The following is a 6934-nucleotide window of genomic DNA, read 5'->3' on the forward strand; positions in this document are numbered from 1 at the left end:
TATTTTATTAAAAAACAGAAAATAAAAAATAGAAAATTGTTTTCTGTAAGTAAATGCACCTTAAATTTTGTAGCTTTTGTAAAATTTTATTATTCAATTCGTAAAATTGTAACCAATTACCTTCAAAATATAATCTAAGCCCTTAGTTTTATATCAAAATTAATTACAAATTTTACAATTTAAATTTATAAATTTCTTAATGTGGTATTAGAATCATTTGTGAATTTTATAAAAATACTTATCCAAAATTGTTGTTATTATGATATAAAAATTGTAAGATAATCTATTTTTACGTACAATAATGTAAATATTTGACATAGATTTATGATATAAAATTTTAATTTTTAATTTTTTTGAAAAAAAATATTTTTAATCCTATATTTTAATTAATTTATTTTCATTTGTAATCATGTAAAGTATTTCATATAAATTTGTGATATAAAGATTTCATATTTTTCAATGTATATAATCTTTAAAATGAAAATTTTCACGTTTTAGGAAATAAGAAGAGAATGTTATCCTAAAGAAAAGAAAAAGAATTTGACAGAATAAAAAAAACAGTTATATATAACCTGAACATCTATTATGATTACCTGCACTACTAAGTTAAAATTTACAAATGGCATAAAAAGAAAATGTTGTATCATTACAAAATTTTTGAATTATATACAGTAGCAATTGTCTATCGAAATAGAGCGAAATTGCAAAGTCTGCAAAGTTCGTAGAATTCTAATAGATTGAACCAACATTTATTACAGTGGCTTGCGTAAACATAAAAACGCACATACGTTAAATTGATTCGAACATTAAACAACATTTTTTATTGAACTTCTAGAGACAAACTTTCGATACCAAACTATATTTATTGAAACTTAAAAAACAGGCATTTGACTTAATCGCTAAACATCTAGCAATTAGATTGGTAGTAGGTCGATGAGCAATACTAAGACACGATCTTTCAAAAGTGAAGGGTGGGTGAAGGCATCAATCTGGAATTTGTATAGAAAATCGGACATGCATCCAAAATTGAGAAAATACTTGAGCACAACCTTTGAGACACGACTTGGCTTCAACATTCCCTCGTTCAGGTCCTTCCATGCATTTATAAACAGTTTTTCAATATGCTTAACCGCCTCTTCTTTGGTGGTACCATATTCAATCATATAACACTCTATGCCTGAAGGACAATCTCCTCTTTCTTGCTCTTCCTTTAACATTTCAAACATTTTATCATACATTAGGTAATGGTTATGCACTTATGTGAGGATTTTAAAAGTATGTATTATTATATACTGAAAGAAAAATAGAAAAAAAGTACCAAAAATTTATATTGCAGTTAATTATTTAATTAAGGGTCTAATATCTTATGTTAAAGATACACTAGTGTGGTGCACATATGTTAGATGTCAGATTTTTAATGGTCCACTATATAAATTCACCCTTTAACTTTGTTACTTTAACCCTGTGACACTCTTAATTTTTATTTTGATTTATTAAACATTTCAACTTATAAAATTACACCTATTAAACACTTAAATTTTTAAAATTATTTTATTGAACACTTCAACTTATAAAATTAAATTCAAATACACACTCATTAAAAGGTTGGAATTTATGAAAATTATTGTTCTAAAAGTCATGTTAACAATATATCAAGTTGATATTTTGCAGATAAAAACTAAAAATTCTAAAACAATATTAATATTAGTGTGAAAATGTATGTAATATTATCAAAATTTATAAGTTCAAATACACGACAAGTCATTCACAAAGTTTTAGATGCCACAAGGTGAAAGTTGTAAAATTCAGGGTTGAATTTATATATTCAACCAATTTTTAATTGGCATTGTTAGTAGAAAGGAACGAACCTAATTCACTCCTAAAAGCTAGTTCAAGTAGAAGAGTATTGCTTCAAGTCTTATATTTTGAGTAAACACTTTAGGAAAAATATATAAATTTACCCCTGAACTTTATTACTTTAATCTTGTGACACCCTTAATTTTTATATTGATATCTACCCAACACTTCAATTTATAAGTTACACATATTAAATACCTCAATTTGCAAAATTATTTTATTAAACACTTCAACTTGTAAAATTAGATCAATTAAACATAAATTACATAGTTAAAAAATGTGGAACTTATTGTTGCAATAATTATGCTAATTACACATCAAATAAATATTTTGCATGTAAAAACTAAAAATCATGATTATTCTTCCTCTTAGTGTAGAAATGCATACAATATTATCAAAATTTATAAGTAAAAGTGCATGATAGGTAATTTACAAAGTTCAAGTTGTCATAAAATTAAAATATACGCATAGATGTTAAGATAGAGATAGCAATATAATTTGAATAATAGACATAGCTCATGGCCTGCAAGATCATCCTTTAGACAACCAAATAACTTGGGAGCTTGAACAAATTTTTCATTGTCTTGTAGCCACACGATTTCCTTCATCCCTACATCCTTCATTGCTATGAAAAATGCTGAAGCAAGAATGTCATTAGTGCTTACTATAAATCCATTGTTCATGTACTCATCAAATGTAGGGATACAACCACCAAAGGATCATTTTGCCTCGGTTAGGTAACCTCTTGTCAGTTCTTTCAACTAATTGTACACCAAAAAAAAATAATAATAAAGATATTAATGAGAAATGAGATTACAGCATAACAGAGAAAAGATAGAAAGCCTAAGCTAAAATACAGATCTCACCGTCTCCCTAGCAAAAGAGGTTTTGTAAGAGCTTCCTTCATTGCCATAAGTCTCTTTTTCTTTAAAGTGATTGAAGAGAGTCTTATAAAGAACTTTCATGTATTCTGGTAGCTCATCAGTAGCATCCATACTAAACCTGAATAATAAATTATATAAATTAATACTGCAAATCTCGAATCAAGAACTTTCATTTAATAATTAGAGATTATAAAGAGTTAGACTTGTTCTAATGCAAAATCGCCAAGTCATTTTGATTAGTTACCTTCCTTGTTGTATGCCATTTAGATTAACCTCATATACTTCTGCATTCCTTCTCGAGTGGCAATTAGGCCACTTGACAAGCATACGAGATGACCCAGTATGGGTTTATCAAGGTACGACCCACTCCCTCATGCAATACGTGTTCAAGTATTTAGCTCTAATACCATATTAAAAAATCTATGCCCTAAGAGCAATTCATTAAATTCAAATAAAAAATTTTTATAATTTGAGTTTATAATAATCAATTGGGTTTATCTTTAATACAATATTTAATTGGTTCACCTTTCTTTTTATATGCCATATAGACAATATATAGAGATAATTTTAACATAAAATAATAGACAACAAACTCCAAACCTTTCAAGTGCAGCTGTAAAAGATTGAAGTTCATCGAGTGTACCATATGCATCATATGTATCATCTGTACAACTGTTACCAATTGTCCGTGTTTAGTAATTAGATGTCGAGCAAGAGCATACTGAGGCTCAAAAATGCATCCCTTTGTCCATACATAGGCTTCCACTATTCCGTCTCTTGTATAATGAAGCGTTTCCATCAGATTTAAGTCTTTCCACCACTTGATAACATATATAAAAAGCAACTCCGTTGGAAATTAATCAGAGTTCTGAAACATAATTTCCTGTAATAACAATGTCAATCTTAATTACCTCGACAGCAAGGCCAGCTCTTGTCTATACAACAATTGTAGTCTATTATAGTCCAACTTTGCAAATCTGAGAAGAGCTTCATTTGGAGAATCGTAAAAGGATTCTTCATGAAAGGATATAAATAGATAAGTCCTGAATCTTTCATTGCTTCTCTGGAAGGGCCATGTTAGAATATTCCTTATATGTTTTGCAAGATTTGGGTTTGATTGAGCGGCTAATTAAGATTTCCAAGTGTTGCTTAGCAAAAGCAAAGGCTTCGTCTAAAACGTCTTCTCCATGCACGCTCAAGAAACTAGCTTCATATAAGCTAAGGAGACCTTTTAAATCGTTGGTGATGGTTTTCTTGAACTCTCCATTGTTGTCTTTGAACTTGTTAAACACATCTAGTTCATAATATAAAAATATTCAAAATTAATATTTTCTGTCTATACATAACAATGAAAATAGAATCTCTTAAGATCCAATAAATTTCCATGAACGGAGACTCTTACCACAGGACATTTTATGTCCATGTTGCCTCAGAACACGAAATAAAATGGCCAAAGTGTGAAGGTCATAGTCATTGTCGTCAAAAAGATTAGGAATAGAATTGAAAATATGAAGTAATTGCTTTTCAATCTCGGTCTCGAAGTGATAAGACAAACCAAGCTGGCATAGCAAATTGATGAGTTCGATATTCTCTGCTAAGTCTTTTTTAGATTGCATTAACATATCATTGCAAATCAAACACATCTGTTTCTAAATTTTTATTTAATTCATCTAGAATATTATTAACTTTTAGAGATTTCTTTAAAAATCAAAGTTTTAGAAAGCAAACTTTTTAAAATAAATAAATAACTGAAACTTACTGATTGTAAAGAAAATGAGTCCAAACTAGAGTCCTGTTGGGATATCCTCCCAAGTCCCACATCGGATAAAGAGGAGAAGTGAGACCAAAATATAATGGTTCAAACCCAAGCCATTAGTATGAGGCCTTTTGGGAGGTGCCCAAAAACAAATCCGTGAGGGCTTGGCCCAAAGCGGACAATATCATACTAATTCGGGATTGGATGGTACGCGCTGTCCTATCAAGTGGTATCAGAGCCTGGTTCAGCCGGTCAGATAGCGGTACCGGATCCGTGGATATATTTTGAAAATAAATATACCACGAAGACAAGAAAATTACGACGAGTCCGTTGGTGCAGTCCGCTCGGAAAGACGTTGCAAAATTCACGTATAGTACTATTTACGTGTACAGTTACTATTCTCGTATACTATTACTATTCACATGTACGGTTACTATTCACTCAAAAGTCATGGAAGCCAGAACGAGCAAAATGATCAGTCTAAATGGCGCAAATTACCATATATGGTTAGTATTCACTCAAAAGTCATGGAAGCCAGAACGAGCAAAATGATCAGTCTAAATGGCACAAATTACCATATATGGAGAAATAAAATGAGAGATCTCCTTATGGTAACCAAAATGCATCTACCCGTGTTTGGTTCAAGCAAACCAGAAGACAAGACTGATGAAGAATGGGCTTTCGAGCATGAACAAGTTTGTGGTTATATTCGACAATTTGTCGATGATAATGTGTACAACCACATTATGGGACAAGCTTGAACAGCTATATGCCTCAAAATCCGGCAACAACCAACTATTTTATTTGACGAAGCTGATGAATTTTAAATACCAAGAAGGTACTTCTGTAGCAGATCACTTGAGTGAAATGCAGGCGACTATTCACCAGCTGTCAAATATGGGCATAAAATTTGATGATAAAATCCTCGGCCTTATGGTGCTTGCCTCCTTACCAGAGTCTTAGGAGACTTTGAAGATATCAATTACAAACTCTACACCACATAGTGGAGTTAGCTGGGAATTTGTTAAAAATGCTGTTTTGAATGAAGAAATGAGACGTAAAGCACAGAATCCTTCTTCATCTCAATCAGACATTTTTTTAGCAGATGCTAAAAGAAATAACCAGCCCAGAGGGAGGAGCCAATCTAGAAGTTCAAATATAAGAGATAAGAGCAGGGGTAAATCAAACAAGTTTGCCAATACTGTGTGCCATCATTGTGGGAAGAAGGGGCACATTAAAAGGTATTGTCGGAAGTTCAAAAGTGATCAGGAGAAGATCAAAGGCAAAGCAAAGAAAGAAGAGAGCAGTGATGATGAAGCTAATGTCATTGCTGAGTTCCAACTGTTCATTGAAGACACTATCAATCTTGCAACCCAGGAGACCAGTTGGGTAATTGATAGTGGGGCTACACTTCACGCAACATCCCGGAGAGAGAATTTTTCATCTTACACACCAGAGAATCTGGGTGTGGTCAAGATAGCAGACGGCAAACTGTTGAAAGTCGTCGGTAAGGGAGACATCAGCCTGGAGACAGAAAATGGTTCGAGATTAATTTTAAAAGATGTCGTGCATGTACCAGACATGCATTCTAATTTAATCTCGGTTGGCAGACTTGATGATGAAAATTTCTGTAGCACCTTCAGAAATAGTTAGTGGAAACTCACAAAAGGTTCCATGGTGGTAGCCAATGGAAAGAAAGATCCAAAGCTGTACGTGATACATGCAAAGCTCTCCCGAGATACTTTAAATGTAGCGGAGGATGACAGTACAGTTGAATTGTGGCATAAACGACTAGGCCACATGAGTGAGAAAGGAATGACAACTCTGGTTAAAAACAACATGCTATCTGGTTTGGATAAAGTCCATTTAGAGAAATGTTCTGATTGTATGGCAGGAAAGCAGAATAGAGTAGCCTTCAAGATTTCTCAGCCTTCCAGAATGAAAAATGTGTTAGATCTGGTGCATTCAGATCTGTGTGGACCATTGACGATGTCATATGGTGGAAATCGATACTTCGTAACATTTATCGATGACCATTCTAGGAAGACCTGGGTGTACACTTTGAAGTCTAAAGATCAAGTTTTAGATGTTTTTAAACAATTTCTAAACTTGGTTGAGCGACAGACAGGCAAAAAGCTCAAGTGCATCAGAACAGATAATGGTGGAAAATACACTGGGCCATTTGATGCTTTCTGCAAAGAGCATGGTATTCGACATCAAACAACACCTCCCAAGACGCCGCAATTGAATGGTTTGGCTGAGAGGATGAACAGAACTTTGATGGAGAGAGTCAGATGTTTACTCTCACATGCAAAGTTGTCTAAAAGATTTTGGGGTGAAGCTCTTCTTACAGCAGTTCATCTTATAAATCGTTCACCTTGTGTTCCTCTACAGTATGATACTCCAGAAAGAGTATGGTCAGGAAAGGATGTTTCCT

General features: G+C 32.7%; 1 pseudogene; it reads right to left on the reverse strand.

Annotated features, from left to right (window-relative positions):
• Window positions 1-914: 914 nt before the first annotated feature.
• On the reverse strand, window positions 915-4363 carry LOC149496102 (putative terpene synthase 8; annotated as a pseudogene).
• Window positions 4364-6934: the final 2571 nt, after the last annotated feature.

The sequence above is a fragment of the Jatropha curcas genome, chromosome 5 (genome assembly GCF_041381405.1).
Source record: "Jatropha curcas cultivar XTBG-Jc1 chromosome 5, XTBG_Jcur_1.0, whole genome shotgun sequence".
Taxonomy (NCBI): domain Eukaryota; kingdom Viridiplantae; phylum Streptophyta; class Magnoliopsida; order Malpighiales; family Euphorbiaceae; genus Jatropha; species Jatropha curcas.